Consider the following 20,765-nt stretch of genomic DNA (forward strand, 5'->3'; position numbering starts at 1 on the left):
GAACACTTTACATACACATATGAGGTATTTCCTTACTCGAGAGAAATTGAGTTTCACATTTGAGGGGATTTCTCTCCTTTTACCCCTTGTTAAAATTCAAAAACTGGGTCTACAAGAACATGTTAGTGGAAAAAATTTAGATTTTGAATTTTTTCCTTCACTTTGCTGCTATTCCTGTGAAACACCTAAAGGGTAAACAAACATTCTGAATGTCATTTTGAATACTTTGAGGGGTGCAGTTTTTATAATGGCGTCCTTTGTGGGGTATTTCTAATATGAAGGACCTTCAAATCCACTTCAAAACATACATGGTCTCTGAAAAATTCTGATTTTGAAAAATTTTTTAAAAATTGGAAAATTGATGCTGAACTCTGAAGCCCTCTGATGTCTTCCAAAAGTAAAAACCATGTCAACTTTATGATGCCAACATAATATATTGTATATAATATAATAATATAAAGATAACTCCCGTATGATGCCAACATAAAGTAGACATATTGTATATGTGAATCAATATATCATTTATTTGGGATGTCTATTTTCCTTACAAGCAGAGAGCTTCAAAGTTAGAAAAATGCAAACTTTTCACATTTTTCATAAAATTTGGGAATTTTTCACCAAGAAATGATGCAAGTATCGACAAAAATTTCCTACTATGATAAAGTAGAATTTGTCACGAAAAAACTATCTCGGAATCAAATTCATAAGTACAAGCATCTCAGAGTTATTAATGCTTAAAGTGACAATGGTGAGATGTGCAAAAAATGTTCTGGTCCTTATGGCCAACATGACCTCGGTCCTTAAAGGGGTCCTCCGGTGTTTACACATCTTATCCCCTATCCAAAGGATAGGGGATAAGATGCCTGATGGCGGGAGTCCCGCCGCTGGGGACCCCCAGAATCTTGCACGCGGCACCCTGTTTGTAATCAGTCCCCGGAGCGTATTCGCTTTGGGTCTGATTACGGACGACCACCGGGCCGGCGGCATGTGACATCACGCCTCCTCCCCGTGTGATGTCACGCTCCACGCCTCAATGCAAGCCTACGGGAGGGGGTGTGACAGCTATCACGCCCCCTCCCATAGGTTTGCATTGAGGGGCAGAGTACCCCCAGATTAGCCCCCCCCAGTAGGCAGGTAGTACCCCCAGATTAGACCCACCCAGAAGACAGGTAGTACCCCCAGATTAGAACCCCTAAAGTGGACAGGTAGGGACAGATTAACCCCCCCCACACACACAGTAGGTAGGTAGTTCACCCAGATTAACCCCCCCAGTGGGCAGTTAGTACCCCCAGATTAGACCCCCCCAGTAGGTAGGTAGTACCCCCAGATTAGACCCCCCAGTAGACAGGTAGTACCCCCAGATTAGACCCCCCCAGTAGACAGGTAGTACCACCAGATTAGACCCCCCAGTAGACAGGTAGTACCCTCAGATTAGACCCCCCCAGTACACAGGTAGTACCCCCAGATTAGACCCCCCAGTAGACAGGTAGTACCACCAGATTAGACCCCCCCAGTAGACAGGTAGTATACCCAGATTAGACCCCCCAGTACACAGGTAGTACCCCCAGATTAGACCCCCCCAGTAGACAGGTAGTACCCCCAGATTAGACCCCCCCAGTAGACAGGTAGTACCCCCAGATTAGACAACCCCCACCCCCGGCTGGTACCTTTTTAGTTGCAGGGGATTCAGGGCAGCACCTTTCCCCAGATAAGAGCAAGCACAGCTACGCGCGTAATGATGCTTGGTCACGTCACACTCTCAGAATACCTAGGGCCAGCGTCAGAATGTAGGCCCTTGAGTTCTGGGAGCGTGACGTGACCGAGCATCATTACGCGCATAGCTGTGCTTGCTCTTTTCCAGCCTGGCCCACAGGGTAAGCGGCTGAAATGGGATATTTCCTGGTTGCCAAATAGGCCAGTCCAGCCCGTGTTACTGTACAGGGCTGGAGGATGGCCCAGCCTGCGGCCCTGACAGGTATTATAAAGATATGCAGGTTCATGAACTATTTCTCCCGTTACTATCTTCCGTCACAAAATAACAGCCGTTATTAATAACGGGTTAAAACGGCTTTTAGAAAAATCCCATAGACTATGATGGGATTTTCTAACGGCAGTATAGGATTTTGGAACTGACGTTTTCAGCTGATTTTCAGAACTTCGTACGGATGTTTAAAAACGGAGACTTTTGTAGAAAGAAGCCTAACAAGCACAATGATATATATAAATGAATATCAATTAGATATCATTAGTAAGAAAGCATTACAAGCTTATTAGTTAATTGACTATAGTAGAACAATACATGTGAGTAGGAAGTAACTTGTTACAATACAACAAAACCTACTTTGGTTAGGATATCATATACAGACTCTATCTAGAGCAGTGATTCCCAAATGGGGTGCCGCGGGATTTTGCCGGCAAATATATATTTTTTAATTTACCGGCCCGGCCTGTGCGTCTGTATTTTATGGCGCCGCAGGGGGGAAGGGAAGTATGTGTGCGCTATGCTGTGCGTGCACACACCGCATCCCCCTGCATCCCTCTCACCCTGCTGCCCAGTGAGTGAGTGCACTGACGGTGCTCTACCGGATTACCGTGCCGGTGTAGTGACCCGTGCCCCAGCGTCCCCCTCCCCTCCAGCGGCCCAGTGAGTGAGTGCCCTGTCGAAGCCCTGAGTCGTTGCCCTGCCGAAGAGAGGAGGAAGGTGGAAGCTGCGCCTGATTAGTGTAGTGCCAGTGTAGTTAAGAAAAATGGCTTAAGGGACTGTACGCTTTCCTACCCTCAGTTACCCCTTCTTAACCCTGTCCATCCCCCCTCACCCCTGTCATCCATGTCCACTTTGTCCACCCCTACCCCGTCACCCATGTCCACCCCCTATTCACCCCTCTGTCCCTTTGTCACCCCTCTTTTATCCCCCTTGTCATCCTTGTCCCACCCCCTGTCATCCCTGTTCACCCCCATATCTCCCGTGTCCACCATCCTGTCATCCATGTCCACCTTGGCCACCCCTGTCCATTCCTCTGTAACACATGTTCACCCCCCATCCACCCCTCTGACCACTCCCCAGTCTACATCTGTCACCCATGTCCCTCCACCCTATTCACCCCTCTGTCCCTCCTGTCCACCCCCCTGTCATCCATGTCCACCTTGGCCATCCCCCTATACACCCCTCTACACCCCTCTGTCACCCAAGTACATCCCTCTACACCCCTCTGTCACCCAAGTACATCCCTCTACACCCCTCTGTCACCCATGTACACTCCTCTACAACCCTCTGCCACCTATGTACACTCCTCTGCACCCCTCTGCCTCCCATGTACACTCCTCTACACCCCTCTGCCACCCATGTACACTCCTCTACACCCCTCTGCCTCCCATGTACACTCCTCTACACCCCTCTGTCTCCCATGTACACTCTTCTACACCCCTCTGCCTCCTATGTACACTCCTCTACACCCCTGTCACCCATGTACACTCCTCTACACCCCTCTGTCACCCATGTACACCCCTCTGTCACCCCTCTACACACCAGTCACCCATGTACACTCCTCTACACCCCTCTGTCACCCATGTACACTCCTCTTCACCCCTCTGTCACCCATGTACACTCTTCTACACCCCTCTGTTATCCACGTACACTCCTCTACATCCCTCTGTCCCCTATGTACACTCTTCTACACCCCTCTGTCACCCATGTACACTCCTCTACACCCCTCTGTCACCCATGTACACTCCTCTACACCTTTCTGTCACCCATGTACACTCCTCTACACCCCTCTATCACCCATGTACATTCCTCTACACCCCTGTCACCCATGTACACTCCTCTACACCCCTCTGTTACCCATGTACACTCCTCTACACCCCTCTGTCACCCATGTACACTCCTCTACACCCCTCTGTCACCCATGTACACTCCTCTACACCCCTCTGTCACCCATGTACACTACTCTACACCCCTCTGTCACCCATGCGCACTCCTCTACACCCCTAAAAACCAGCCCTGGAAAAAAAGTCATACCAGCCCCACAGCATTGCGTTATTATAGCAGTCACTTGCGCTACTGCCAGAATCACGGAACTCAGTTCCCAGTGTCCAGCGCTTCTGGGTTAGGTTAACTGATCTCACACAGCTGCTCATTCAATTACAGGCCGAAGCAATGTCCAGCCTCAGGCGCTGATTGGATGGCTGGCCATGTGACGTCACGTCACCTAACCAAAAGTGCCAGATACCAGGAACAGAATTCCGTCATTTCAGTGGCAGAGGAATTTCAGAGAGGTTTTTTTTTTTTTTTACTGTTCCCCCTCCCGTAATAGATATTACATAGGGTTAAAATACCGTGGGCAGCATAACACTGGTGCAGGCATTGAGACATAGTTTGAAAATGCTACCAGAGTACAGGTAAATAGTCACAGGGGCAGGTCCTGGCGTCCAACACTACACCTTTTCTTGACTTTGCAAGTTCCTGCATACAGATGGGGTGCTCAATCCCAATAGTTTATAGCAGTAAGCATAACAGTCTCACAGTAGAACATTATTGGAAGCACTCACCAATCAACTGGGCAACAATTCCTTTGCACAGGCTTTGATAAATCTCCCCTAGGTCTCAAAACTGTAGACTGATAGGTATTCCAACAACGGTCTGTGCATGCTGGAAGTTGTCATTTTGCTGGGAGTTTTAGTTTAGCAACAGCTGGAGATCCACAGTTTGGAGACCACTGATACAGGGAGAGATGCGTCACCTGCCCTGCTGAGACCCGCCCTGAGGACAAATCACCGGTTTCGGTGGCATTTACAAACTAAGATTCCTTTGAATGACCGAGTGTCATGGGATCATGATGCCTGCACCAGTTTTATGCTGCCCACTGATTGGGCAACATAAAACTGATAACAGGTTCCCCTTAACTGTAGTTAAATTAAAAAATATAGTTATTTAGAAATAATGAATAAACAACCAAAATTGCAAAAAAAGAAAAAAAAAGAGAACCAAAGTGCCCCTCCCTTACAAAGTAGTAACAGCAGGTCTCCTCTTACCAAAACCTACCCCCTACCTGACATTACAGGTCCCCCCTCATCACAGGTCCCCCCTCTCCAGCCCCCCACATCACAGGTCCCCCTATCTCCAGCCCCCTACATCAAAGGCATCCCCTCTTCAGCCCCTCATATCACAGGTCCCCCGTACCCAGCCTCCACATAACTGGTCTCCCCTCTCCCCCAGCACCAACCAACATTACAGCCCCCCTCCTTGCGGCCCCCCACATCACACGTCCCTCCTTTGCAGCCCCCCACTTCACAGATTCCCCTTTGCAGCCCCTCACTTCACAGGTCCCCCCTTTGCAGACCCCATCATCACAGGTCTCCCCTTTACAGACCCCATCATCACAGGTCCCCCCTTTACAGACCCCATCATCACAGGTCCCCCACCGTTGCAGCCCCCCACATCACAGGACCCCTCTGCAGCACCCCAACATCACAGTTCCCCCCTTTACAGACCCCATCATCACAGGTCGCCCCCCCCTTTGCAGTCCCACACATCACAGGTCCCCCCTTTGCAGCCTCTCACATCACAGGTCCCCCCTTTGCAGCCCCACACATCACAGGTCCCCCTTTTACAGACCCCATCATCACAGGTTCCCCCCTTTGCAGCGCCCCCATCAAACGTCCCCCTTTACAGCCCCTAACATCACAGGTCTCCTCCTTACCAGACCCCCACACACAAACCACATAACAGGACTCCCACGCTTTCCCTTACATAGTAATAACATTAGGTTCCCTTTTCCTCTCACCCAGTATAGTAGATCCTCCCCCGAGCAGCTGCAGTTACTGTGTGCGGACAGGAGGAGGGGCCAAGAGCAGTGAGGAGGCAGAGAGTAGAGGGGAGTGTACTTTCTGTACAGCTCCCATTACAGACTCTGTTTGAGGTCTGGTTGTTAAAGCGCATGCGGCGCAAAAATTAGCCGACCAGACCGAACGTTTCATTCCAGCCGGCTCATTTAAATGAATTACATACGGGAGCGCATAAGAAAGCATACGAGGTTTTAGCTCCACCCTATGCGCTCCCGTGTGGGAGAAAACGTGATGTGAACCCAGCCTAACACAGTGACTTGTCAGGACTCAGGCAGCCTGCGCTCATGCCACTGCCGGCCCACAGGGCAGCGGCCTATCGGGAATTTTCCTGGTATCCCGATAGGCCAGTCCCTCCATTGCCCCAGCAGAGAAAAGTTGGACTAAGGACTATTTCCTGCATTGATAGGTTGGGAGATGCATATGACAGTACCACTATTCAACTGTGTAAAATAAATGCAGGAAATGTTAACCCTTGACACTTTGGTTACTTAAGTGTACGCATTAGATTAAGATTAGATTAAGTGAAATGCAGAATAATACATTTTGCAAACTCTCCAGGACCTGATACACATTTTATGCATTAAGCAAAATTTTAGACTGTTTTTCTATTCTTAGGACAATTGACTTGGATCACTGTTTAGTTCGTCAATCAAGAGAAAATGGGAAGAAAATCCTATGTGTGGTCATGGAGAGCATTCGGACAACTCGCCAGTGTTCTCTGTCTGTCTATGCTGGTATGCAGGGAGAAGCCATGAGGGTAAGTATGCAGATATCACACTTTTCTGTGAACAACTTTCTAAATAGTCTTCTCTGAATTTAGCAACCCTACGAGGATTTCTTTACACCATAAGGCACTACAACTCCCAGCATGCCTGGAGAACAGCAAAAGCCTGTCCGGGCATGCTAGAAGTTGTAGTTTTGATTGTAGATTTGCGCCAAAAGATGCAACAAACTTAAAAGTTGAACATAATAAATCCCTGGCCACTGCAAAAACACAACTCAAAACACGTCTACCACGTAAAAAAAAAAAAAAAACACATGTAAATGAAAAGTCACACAAAAAGTTGCAAAAAATGCACTGTGCCAAAAGATTGTGACTAGAGATGAGCGAACTTACAGTAAATTTGATTCGTCACAAACTTCTCGGCTCGGCAGTTCATGACTTTAGTCTGCATAAATGAGTTCAGCTTTCAGGTGCTCCAGTGGGAAAAGGTGGATATAGTCCTAGGAGAGAGTCTCCAGCCCACCAGAGCACCTGAAAGCTGAACCATTGTATGCAGGATAAGTTAGCAACTGCCGAGCCGAGAAGTTCGGGACGAATCAAATTTACTGTAAATTCGTTCATCTCTAATTGTGACAAATATACCCAGTAAAATGCTCCATTAATACCCCCCCCCCCCACACTGAAAAACACTGCCATAAGACTATGGTTATACTTCAACTCACTGATCAAGAGCTTGTTGTGCTGACATCTAGTGGCCATAGGCGTGCGCACGGGGTGTGCCGGGTGTGCCAAGGCACACCTTAATCCAGTGGCGTTGCGACCCGGGTGCGGCCCGCACCGGGTGACACCAGCACCCCCCATCTGTGCCCGACCGTCCTTCACCGTCCTTCATCCTACTGGGGGGGGGGTCATCAGGTGGGTTATACCTACTAACAGGGTGGGGGGATAGGGTTAATCTGGGGGGTACTGCATTCCTACAAGGGGGAGAGGGGGTTAAACTGGGGGGTACTACCATCCTACTGGGGGGGGGGTTAATCTGGGGGTACTACCTCCCTGCTGGAGGGAGGGGGTTAATATGGGGGTTACTACCTGCCTGCTGAGGGGAGAGGGTTAATCTGGGGGTACTACCTGCCTGCTGGGGGGAGGGGGTTAATCTTCGGTACTACTGGCCTACCGGGGGGGGAGGGGGTTAATCTGGGGCACCGAGTAGGCAGGTAGTACCCCCAGATTAACCCCCTCCCCCCCAGTAGGATGGTAGTACCCCCAGATTAAACCCCCCCCAGTAAGAAGGTAGTACCCTCAAATTAACCCCCTCTTCCTGCCAGTAGGAAGGTAGTGCCCCCAGATGCTGGTGGCCTCCATGTCTATTTTGCTTTTGTAGGGAACTGTACTGCACCTCAAGTGGGGAATTATACCGCACCTAATGTGGGGGAACATACTGCACCTAATGTGGGAACTATACTGCACCTAATGTGGAGGAACTATACTGCACCTAATGTTGGGGAACTATACTGCACCTAATGTGGGGGAACTATACTGCACCTAATGTGGGGGAACTATACTGCACCTAATGTGGGGGAACTATACTGCACCTAATGTGGGGGAACTATACTGCCAACCTAATGTGGGGGAACTATACTGCACCTAATGTGGGGGGAACTATACTGCACCTAATGTGGGGGAACTATACTGCCAACCTAATGTGGGGGAACTATACTGCACCTAATGTGGGGGGAACTATACTGCACCTAATGTGGGGGGAACTATACTGCACCTAATGCGGCGGGACTATACTGCACCTAATGTGGGGGAACTATACTGCACCTAATGTGGGGGAAACTATATTGCACCTAATGTGGGGGAACTGTACTGCACCTAATGTGGGGGACTATATATGCACCTAATGTGGGGGAACTATACTGCACCTAATGTGGGGGAACTGTATTGCACCTAATGTGGGGGAACTGTACTGCACCTAATGTGGGGGAACTATACTGCACCTAATGTGGGGGAACTATACTGCACCTAATGTGGGGGAACTATACTGCCAGCCTAATGTGGGGGAACTGTACTGCACCCAATGTTGGGGAACTATACTGCACCTAATGTGGGGGAACTATACTGCACCTAATGTGGGGAACTATACTGCACCTAATGTGGGGGAACTATACTGCACCTAATATGGGGGAACTATACTGCACCTAATGTGGGGGAACTATACTGCACCTAATGTGGGGAACTATACTGCACCTAATGTGGGGGAACTATACTGCACCTTATGTGGGAACTATACTGCACCTAATATGGGGGAACTATACTGCACCTAATGTGGGGGAACTATACTGCCAGCCTAATGTGGGGGAACTGTACTGCACCTAATGTGGGGGAACTGTACTGCACCTAATGTGGGGGGAACTATACTGCACCTAATGTGGGGGGAACTATACTGCATCTAATGTGGGGAACTATACTGCCAACCTAATGTGGGGAACTATACTGCCAACCTAATGTGGGGAAACTGTACTGCACCTAATGTGGGGGAAGTGTACTGCACCTAATGTGGGGAACTATACTGTACCTAATGTGGGGAACTATACTGCCAACTTAATGTGGGGGAACTATACTGCACCTAATGTGGGGGAACTATACTGCACCTAATGTGGGGGAAACTATATTGCACCTAATGTGGGGGAACTGTACTGCACCTAATGTGGGGGACTATATATGCACCTAATGTGGGGGAACTATACTGCACCTAATGTGGGGGAACTGTACTGCACCTAATGTGGGGGAACTGTACTGCACCTAATGTGGGGGAACTATACTGCACCTAATGTGGGGAACTATACTGCACCTAATGTGGGGGAACTATACTGCACCTAATGTGGGGGAACTATACTGCACCTAATATGGGGGAACTATACTGCACCTAATGTGGGGGAACTATACTGCCAGCCTAATGTGGGGGAACTGTACTGCACCTAATGTGGGGGAACTGTACTGCACCTAATGTGGGGGGAACTATACTGCACCTAATGTGGGGGGAACTGTACTGCATCTAATGTGGGGAACTATACTGCCAACCTAATGTGGGGAACTATACTGCCAACCTAATGTGGGGAAACTGTACTGCACCTAATGTGGGGGAAGTGTACTGCACCTAATGTGGGGAACTATACTGCACCTAATGTGGGGAACTATACTGCCAACTTAATGTGGGGGAACTATACTGCACCTAATGTGGGGGAACTATACTGCACCTAATGTGGGGGAACTATACTGCACCTAATGTGGGGGAACTATACTGCACCTAATGTGAGGGAACTATACTGCACCTAATGTAGGGGAACTGTACTGCACATAATGTGGGGAACTATACTACACCTAATGTGGGGGAACTGTACTGCACTTAATGTAGGGGAACTGTACTGGTGCAGTACAGTTCCCCCTCATTAGATGCAGTACAGTTCCCCCACATTAGGTGCAGTACAGTTCCCCCACATTAGGTGGCACCTAATGTGGGGGAACTGTACTGCCAACCTAATGTGGGGACACTGTACTGCAAACCTAATGTGGGGGAACTGTACTGCCAACCTAATGTGGGGGAACTCTACTGCAAACCTAATGTGGGGGAACTGTACTGCCAAGGTAATGTGCGGGGACTTATACTGCCAACCTAATGTGGTGGGACTTATACTGCACCTAATGTGGGTGAACTATACTGCACCTAATGTGGCGGGACTTATACTGCACCTAATGTGGGGGAACTATACTGCACCTAATGTGGGGGGAACTATACTAACTGTGTGCGTATATATATATATATATATATACATATATATGCACGCGCGCAGCGTGAGTTTGTGCTTTAGGGTGCACACCCTAATGCAATAGGCTGCGCACGCCTATGCTAGTGGCCAAAGTTAAAACTCCAATAATTTACTCCAATATTATACTTCATTTTTTGGAATCAGTATTTGGGGGAAAAATGCCCAGGCATTAGCTGGGAGTCAATAGGGAAATATAAATTCCATTCCTTCCTGGTGCTTTTGTTTAGGTGTTTTTTTTTACATTTTAGTGCCATTTTTACATTTTAGGGCAGTTTTACAAAATTTACTGCATGCTCAGGCCATAACTTTTTTATCTGGATTTTGTGGTTCTATAGGTTGGGGGGAAAAAACGTGTACATGTATGTGGCCATTTTTTATACTGTTTATCTAAATTTACCCAAACCACCACCCACAATTTTTAAGTAGAAATCTTTGAGTCATGATGAAAGAATCACATGTTTTGTGATGAAACTAACAGAAAAACAAAGGAAGAAAACAAGGACAAATAAAAAATGTCTATATAATGCACACCACCACATAATACCACAGTAACCACATCAAGAAGGAATAAAAAGACAGGGCAGGTTTTTGACTGGGCAAATAAAATAGCAAACATAATCCATAGTCTTGATTTTTCGTTATTAAGCAAATGGGGCTCAAGTGCCATGGGGGCGGTCCTCAACACGACAAGAGCCCATATAAGTCCAGACCATAGCCTTTCCTCTGTCTAGTCAGTCAAATGAGGTAGGCGGATGCAAGCAGGCTGTGGTTGGTAATAACAAGGACATGGATTGGATTTCATTGGAATCTTGCTGTAATTAAAAATGCCCCCCGGGCACTTGAGTCTTATTTACATAATAACAAAAAGTCTTGTATCTCAGCACTGGAAAGGAGTATGGAGATGAAAAAAAAAAGTATGTGGTCATGTGCTTAATTACACCAATTCCTGCTGACAGGTCCACTATAGAGTTAGTACTTCCCGTGTTCTGAGCAATAAGGAATATTTGTATCTTTCGATGGGTAATCAAATATTCCCTATCTTCACTAATGACATGTCTTGTTTCCTTTTTAATTGCAGTTTCACATAATTGATGAGAAAAACCACAAAGGGCGCTAAAAAGCTATTGTATTTCCAGCGCACACAACCATAGCGTTTAGTAGCTTTGATCTGTACATTCATCTTGATGGTCACTTTGGTAAGTGTCATCTTTTCTGATGTCTTATGTGTATGTGAAAAAGAAGACTACAAGGAGGGTACAAAGGATGTAGTACACTCACTTCAGGGTGTTGTGCTGTCAACATCAGTATTCGTCTTGTATACAGTATAGCCGGCAACCGCCTGCATCAAACCATATGATAAGAAATGGATCACGGCACTCACCAGATGATGCAATAAGTTCAGTTTTATTTGTAGGAATACATCTTTAAGTACAGGACGCGTTTCGGCAATGTATGCCTTCCTCTGCTGCATCATCTGGTGAGTGCAGGGATCCATTTTTTATCCTATTGACTATCTTATCCACGAGCACCACCTCTACGACGAAGTGCCGACAAACCATCTATACCACTGCATCAAACCATATGTCTGGTCAAGGAACGGAAGTAGAAGTCAGATGTGGAGCAAGTCCAATGAGAAAAAGATAGATGATTCTTTTGGCACTCGCCTGCAGACAAAGTATTTTAAACAGTAACCAAATTTCAGGACAAAGATTTATAATAAATAAATAAATGCCATATTAACCCCTAGAGGACACAGGGTGTACATGCATACCCAGCACCTCAAAGGGCTTACTAAAAGACGGTAAGAAATGGCTGCTATTCCCTAATAAAAGTTTACATCACATAATATAGAAACATAGAATGTGTCGGCAGATAAGAACCATTTGGCCCATCTAGTCTGCCCAAAAAAAAATTAAAACAAAGTCTAGAATTGCTGAGTTTTGGTCACTTCACATACCAGAATTTTTTTTATAATTAGTGAACAAAAGGTTCCATCAAAATAAAAATACTACCAATAAATACTACAGATCCCTAAGCTAAAAATGAGCCCTCATATCGCCCCGTATACGGAAAACTAAAAGTGTTATAGAGGTCAAAAGAGGACAAGTTTAAGCATACTCATTTTCTAACAAAAAATTACGGTATACATTTTTAAAATTGCCGTATATACTCGAATATAAGCCGAGTTTTTCAGCACGGTTTTTCGTGATGAAAACGCCCCCCTCGGCTTATACTCGAGGGATGATGACGGAGGTCTGGATGAGGACATGGGGGGGGATGATGTATCCCCCCCTAGGCTTATAGTCGAGTCAATAACTTTTCCTGGGTTTTTGGGGTGAAATTAGGGGCCTCGGCTTATATTCGGGTCGGCTTATACTCGAGTATATACGGTAGTAAAATAAAATTGAAAACTGTATTGGGTATCATTGTAATCTTATTGACCTACAAATTGATTTGTGGCTATTAGAAGGTGAGAAGGAAAAAAACAAAAACATAAAAATTTAAAATTGCGGCAGGGTCAAAGGGTCAAAGCGTACCCGTCAGATCCAACAAAAAAAAACATTTTTTTAAATATATCACTCAGTACCTAATCCTGACCATGTACATCTATTTTTATGTGTCTAGCACCTTTATTTATTTATTTTATCACACTTTTAATTTAGCTCACTAGTCTGAATTCCTCTCAAAGGGAGGGGGCATGGCCTCACTGTGCAGATCTCCGCCCCCTCCCTCAGTATACTGTCTGCTCACATCTCCCCTAGCATTAGCAAAACTACAACTCCCAGCTTGTCCTCACTGAGAGTAGCGGGACACAAGCTGACAGTGGGAGGATTTTTCCTCCAGCTGTGAGCCCTGCACTCACAGCTGTCAATCAAAGAAGTGTGTCCATGACATAGGTGATGATGCTTGGACACAGCAGGACTAGTGTATGTCCAAGCAGGCGGAGGGTCAGTTGTTTGACTGCCTTTTTCAGTATGAAATACTGAAAATTTTCTAATGAAAGAAATTGCAAAACCTATTGTTTTTGCATGCTTTACAACATATCAAAAGTTTTTGTATCTGACAGTGCCCATTTAAAGTCACTGGAGAATAAAGTCCATGACTTTAATAAACAATTTATTTATTTAAAATCTTTGTCCGGACATTAGTTACTGTTTAAAATACTTTGTCTGCCAGGGGAGCACCAAAAAAGCAGCTATCTTTTCTTCTTTCTGATGTAAATTTGAATGTCGGTGATTGTATGGTGTCCAGATAGGGAAAATAAACTTATCATTCTCATGTTTTCGATTTTTTTTTAGAGCTTTGTGTCTCATCTGCTTCAAAAGGAGGATTTGAGAAGGAGCCCAATAGATCGTTTTCATTAAACGCTATATGGAACACCCTGTACCGAATAGGCATCTTATTCACTGGTAAGAAGACAATCACAGGAGTTTGCTGTGACACTGTCAGTGACTATGTTTTTTACTCCATCTTGAGAGCCTGTAGTCAGATGGATGTAGATCATTGTTTCCCAACCAGTGTGCCTCCAGCTGTTGCAAAACTGCAACTCTTAGCATGCCCGGACAGTTGTATGCATTGAACATTGTACATACTCTGGATGTATCCTCTTATGCATTTATTGGGGATTGCTGGAAGGACGTTTAAAGGGGTACTCCGCCCCTAGACATCTTATCCCCTATCCAAAGGTATTGAGGGGGCTGGCCGTGACATGACGAGGGGGTGGGGCCATGACATCACAATTCTTGGGCCCCTGTATCGCCGGTTCCTTCGCTCCTTGCAGCAGATGACAGGGGGTGCTGCAAGAGAGAACGTTGGGGCTCCCATCAGCAGGACCCCCGCGATCAGACATCGTATCCCCTATCCTTTGCATAGGGGATAAGATGTCTAGGGGGGGGAGTACCCCTTTAATGGAATGTCATAATTGCACATCTATTGCACATTTATCCTACAGCATATATATTGCAAATTATTTCCATATCTAACTTTTTGCATATATTACATATTTAAACTCTTGCAGTTTGAGGTTGTATATCCAGTGTACAGTGCACTGTAGTCATTTAAAGTGGTAATACACCTGCATACATATATCTGTTTATCCATATATTTGTGCATCCCGAGATTGCACCTTACAAAGTGTTGTCGTATTTCAAGTGTTATTACATCTGTTAATGTTGTACACCTATAGTTGTGCATTTTTATATTTGTAGTTCTCCCATTCTGCCTATAACATCTGAAGTGTTTTATTATATATTGACTGTAACATTCTGGTGGACAGACCTTTGATACCTATATATTCTCCCCTGATGAATTCAGCTTAACTGCTAAAGGAAACATATAGGGAGTATAGGGCATTATAGGAGATGCAAGGACAGGTTCCTGTATGGGGTCTGCCCACTGATCAAGAGGGGCATAATAGGGTTTGAGATTTAGGATGGGCTAGCCCCCACTACACAATTTCCTGTAAGGTTACACAAATATTTACTGGTATGGCTGCTTTGTACTGTGTGTAACCCTAAAATGAATAATTGTTTTTTTGTACAGGAAAAAGAACAATGGATATCATTGCTAACGCAGATTCTTACATGGGTGACATCTTTTCCGATTACTATGACAAGGCTGCTAGCATGACTGACATTTCTACTACATACATGCGAAAAGGCGCTCACACTCGTGTTAACCTCCTGACCAATAACATTTCCAAGGGACCCTGCGCTCTGTGTGGGATGGGAAACTCCAAAAGAGAGACTGTATATGGCTGCTTCGAGTGCTCGTTCAATGGACAGAAGCATGTCAGGCTGCATGCTGTACCTTGCTTTGACCTGTGGCACAAAAGACTGAAGTGATCATTGTACGTGACACGTTTGTGCCCCTATGTCGATTCTCAGGTGAACCTGTGCCACAGCTCCCGTCACATATATGCAAAAACTACTCCTTCGACTGCTGAACCATGCAAGGTGCTCTGTGACTATAATGTTTAATGGTCAATGATTCAGACGGCCAATAAGCAAACAGTGTCAAATGGACTTATAAACTACAAATCACAAAAAATAAGAAGTAGACAATGCCAGCGTTTCGATGCAGAACAAAATCCTAAATGGTAAAAGGAACCTCCTATCGAGGGCATAGTTATGGAGGTAGCAGTCGCACCGGGGCCCTGGTGCCTAAGGGGGCCCAAAGCACATCTGTCCCATTAGAGACCAGTAATCTAATTGGCATATGGGGCCCTGTTGCATATTTTGCATTGGGGCCCAGAAGCTACAAGCTACGCCTCTGCCTCCCATTGTATTCGTACATTAGGGAGACTCCAAGAGTTGATCTGGCCACGAGAGGTGGTCTCCTTCTATATGCCAGTGCTGGTTGTGTGTATTAGTTTTGTCCCTATAGATGGTCACCAGTTTATTTTTATTTTTTCTGTACATTGCAGTGAAATTAAAGGGGTACTCTGGTGGAATTTTTTTTTTTTTAAATCATCTGATCCCAGAAAGTTAAACAGATTTGTAAATGACTTCTATTAAAAAATCTTTACCCTTCCAATACTTTTTAACAGAGGAAATGCTTTTCTTTTTGAATTTCTTTTTTGTCTTGTCCACAGTGCTCTCAGCTGACACCTGATGCCCGTATCAGGAACTGTCCAGAGCAGGAGAAAATCCCCATTGCAAACCTATGCTGCTCTGGACAGTTCCTGACATGGACAGAGGTGTTGGCAGAGAGCACTGTGGACAAGACAAAAAAGAAATTAAAAGAGAAAAGAATTTCCTCTGTAACCTACAGCTGCTTAAAGGTACTGGAAGGGTAAATATTTTTTTAATAGAAGTAATTTACAAATCTGTTTAACTTTCTGGCACCAGTTCATTAAAAAAACATTTTTTCCCACCGGAGTACCCCTTTAACCCCTTAAGGACCAGGCCATTTTACACCTTAGGACCGGAGCGTTTTATGAACATCTGACCACTGTCACTTTAAACATTAATAACTCTGGGATTCTTTTACCAATCATTCTGATTCCGAGATTGTTTTTTTGTGACATATTCTACTTAATGTTATTGGTAAAATTTTGTCGATACTTGCATCGTTTCTTAGTGAAAAATTCAAAAATTTTATGAAAAAATTTAAAATTTAGCATTTTTCTAACTTTGAAGCTCTCTGCTTGTAAGGAAAATGGATATTACAAATAAAAAAAAATATAATTCACAAATACAATATGTCCACTTTATGTTTGCATCATAAAATTGACATGTTTTTACTTTTGGAAGACACCAGAGGGATTCAAAGTTCCGCAGTAATTTTCCAATTTTTCACAAAATTTTCAAACTCACTATTTTTCAGGGACCAGTTCAGGTTTGAAGTGGATTTGAAGGGTCTTCATATTAGAAATACCCAAAAAATGACCCCATTATAAAAACTGCACCCCCCAAAGTATTCAAAATGACATTCAGTCAGCGTTTTAACCCTTTAGGTGTTTCGCAGGGATAGCAGCAAAGTGAAGGAGAAAATTCACAATCTTCATTTTTTACACTTGCATGTTCTTGTAGACCCAATTTTTTTATTTTTACAATGGGTAGAAGGAGAAAATGTATACTTATATTTGTAGCCCAATTTCTCTCGAGTAAGCACATACCTCATATGTCCATGTAAAGTGTTCGGCGGGCGCATTAGAGAGCTCAGAAGGGAAGGAGCGACAAGGGGATTTTGGAGAGTACGTTTTTCTGAAATGGTGTTTGGGGGGCATGTTGCATTTAGGAAGCCCCTAAGGTACCAGAACAGCAAAAAATCCACACATGGCATACCATTTTAGAAACTAGACCCCTTGGGGAACGTAACAAGGGGTAAAGTGAACCTTAATACCCCACAGCTGTTTCACGACTTTTGCATATGTAAAAAAATATATATTTTTTTTCACTAAAATGTGTTTCCCCCCAAATTTCACATTTTTGCAAGGGTTAATAGCAGAAAATACCCCCCAAAATTTGTAACCCCATCTCTTCTGAGTATGAAGGTACCCCATAAGTGGACCTGAAGTGTACTACGGGCGAACTACAATGCTCAGAAGAGAAGGAGTCATATTTGGCTTTTGGAGAGCAAATTTTGCTCCTATGGTCACACAACAGCAAAAAACCCTCACATGGCATACCATTTTGGAAACTAGACCCCTTGAGGAACGTAACAAGGGGTACAGTGAGCATATACCCCCCACTGGTGTCTGTCAGATCTTTGGAACAGTGGGCTGTACAAAATGTTTAATTTGCACAGCCCACTGTTCCAAAGATCTGTCAAACACCAGTGGGGTGTAAATTCTCATTACATTCCGTGAGGGGTGTAGTTTCCAAAATGGGGTCACATGTGTTTTTTTTTTTTTGTGTGTTTGTCAAAACCGCTGTAACAATCAGCCACCCCTGTGCAAATCACCTCAAATGTACATGGTGCACTCTCCCTTCTGGGCCTTGTTGTGCGCCCCCAGAGCACTTTGCGCCCACATATGGGGTATCTCCGTAGTCGGGAGAAGTTGCATTACAAATTTTGGGGGGCTTTTTTCCCTTTTACCTCTTGTCAAAATGAACAGTATAGGGCAACACCAGCGTGTTAGTGTAAAACATTTATTTTTTTACACTAACATGCTGTTGTAGACCCCAACTTCACCTTTTCATAAGGGGTTAAAGGAGAAAAAGCCCCCCAAAATTTGTTAGGCAATTTCTCCTGAGTACGGCGATACCCCATATGTGGCCCTAAACTGTTGCCCTGAAATACGACAGGGCTCCAAAGTGAGAGAGCGCCATGTGCATTTGAGGCCTGAATCAGGGATTTGCATAGGGGTGGACATAGGGGTATTCTACGCCAGTGATTTCCAAACAGGGAGCCTCCAACTGTTGCAAAACTCCCAGCATGCTTGGACAGTCAACGGCTGTCCGGCAATACTGGGAGTTATTGTTTTGCAACAGCTGGAGGCTCCATTTTGGAAACAGTGGCGTACCAGACGTTTTTCATTTTTATTGGGGAGGGTAGGGGGGCTGTGTAGGGGTAAGTGTGTATGTAGTGTTTTTTTACTTTTTATTTTATTTTGTGGTAGTGTAGTGTAGTGTTTTTAGGGTACAGTCACATGGACGGGGGATTACAGCGAGTTTCCCGCTGCGAGTTTGAGCTGCTGCGCAAAATTTGCTGCATCGCAAACTTGCAGCCTGATACTCACTGTAAGCCCCCTGCCCATGTGAATGTACCCTGTACATTCACAGGGGGGGGGGGACCTCCAGCTATTGCAAAACTACAACTCCCAGCATGCACAGTTTATCAGTGCATGCTGGTAGTTATAGTTTTGCAACAGCTGGAGGCACACGGGTTGGGAAACACTGAGTTAGGAAACAGACAAAGTTTCCCAACCAGTGTGCCTCCAGTTGTTGCAAAACCACAACTCTCAGCATTCTCAGGCATGCTGGAAGTCGTAGTTCGGCAACATCTTTAGAGCCAGATGTTGCCAAACTACAACTCCCAGCATGCTCGGAATTGTAGTTTTGCAACATCTGGAGGACTACAGTTTGCAGACCACTAATACAGTGGTTCCCAATCTGTGCCCTTCCAGATGTTGCAAAACTACAACTCCCAGTATGCCAAAACTGTCCAGGCATGCTGGGAGTTGTAGTTCTGCAACATCTGAAGGGCCAGATGTTACAGAACTACAACTCCCAGCATGCCTGGACAGTAAGGGCATGCTGAGGATGTGTAGTTTTGCAACATCTTCAAGGGCACAGTGGTCTCCAAACTGTGGACCTCCAGATGTTGCAAAACTGCAACTCCCAGCATGCCCAGACGCCAAGGGCTGTCTGGGCATGCTGGGAGTTGTAGTTTATAGGGTCCCATTACAGCAATGCATGTCGCTTTACGGCGACGTGCATTGCTGTAAAGGGCCCGACCGCGGCTGAAGAGGAACTCACCTGTCTCCGCCGCCGCCGTCTCCGTCGCCGGGATCTGGGTCTTCAGTGACGAGGTAAGTACCGGGGCCAGTCCCCAGCACTCCCCCGTCCCCCGGTCTTCCTCCCGTCCTCTCCGGACTTCAAGGGGCCGAGCAGGTCGGGAGGAAGTAACCGCCCCCCCCCCCCCCCCCCCTGCGATTGGTCGGTTAGTTAACCGAAGAATCGCAGGGGATCGGAGGAGGTGGCAGGCTTGCCACCTCGCTCCTATTCTTTAGCATGGTCCTGGCTGTCTGTGACAGCCGGGATCATGCGAAATTACCGAGTGGTCGGGTCCCAGAGACCCGATCAGCCCGGTATCGCCGCAGATCGCAAGGGCGATTTCCGACATGGGGGAGCTACATGGCCCCCATCGGCGTTTGCCCTGGATGCCTGCTGAAGGATTTCAGCAGGCATCCAGTTCCGATCTCTGCCCGGCGCGCGGCAATGATCGGAAATACAACAGGATGTCTCTAACGTCCTTGGGCATTAAAGCCCAGGTAGTGGGGACGTTAGAGAACGTCCTATGTCCTTAAGTGGTTAAGCATAGAGCAGTGTTTTACAACCACTATGTCTCCAGCTGTTGCAAAACTACAACTCTCAGTATGCCCGTACAGCCTATGGCTGTCCAGACATGCTGGGAGTTGTAGTTTTGCAACAGCTGGAGATGCACTGTTTGGAAAACACTGGCATAAATGGTGACACTGGCAGGAGACAAAATGTCTACCTGTGGAGGTTTTTCATTCATGGATAAAAATGGGATCAAAATGGAAGAACTGGATTTTTCACTGGTTTTATGTTTTGGTTTTTAAATTGTAAATTTTTACCCAGTGTCAAAATGTAAAGGGATTGTTTCACTACAATAAGCCCTGTCCATATGCCCTGCTAGGGTATACCCCAATCAGTTCTTATGTTAAAAGTAAAAAACAATACTTACAGTACATGATTAGGGTAGGGTCACACATACCGCATACGCAGCATAATTTATGCTGTGAAATCTGCCAGGCAGCAGGAATTACGCTGCACATTTTGCTATGAGCAGACACACAGGGCTTCCCCAACGCAGGCAAGTGTAGTTCACGAAAATCCAGCTCGCTCCACCAATGCGCCCCACGGATCCGCACCCAGCCCGGTGCACACAGATTCAAACAAGAAGAAGAAATGATCCAGCGTGGGTCAGTAGAAATCCAGACTTTATTAGAACTCGCAGTAAAAGCAACCAGCAGATCAGACGCGTTTCAGGCGCATGCGCCCTTCGTCAGTGATGTCATCCATCTGCACAGGTGTCAGTTAAATACCGGACAGGTAGTGGGTGGAGAATTGGCCACCAATTAAACTACACTGAAACCGCTGACAACGGTGCAGAGGAGGATACTAATACAAAACATGGAAAAGATGTTAGTAAAAATACAACAATACACTAATATG

General features: G+C 45.7%; 1 pseudogene; it reads left to right on the top strand.

Moving 5' to 3' along the window:
• The first annotated feature begins 6,463 nt into the window (after positions 1-6,463).
• On the top strand, positions 6,464-15,242 carry LOC130283874 (pejvakin-like; annotated as a pseudogene).
• Positions 15,243-20,765: the final 5,523 nt, after the last annotated feature.

This window comes from Hyla sarda, chromosome 8, assembly GCF_029499605.1.
Source record: "Hyla sarda isolate aHylSar1 chromosome 8, aHylSar1.hap1, whole genome shotgun sequence".
Taxonomy (NCBI): Eukaryota; Metazoa; Chordata; class Amphibia; order Anura; family Hylidae; genus Hyla; species Hyla sarda.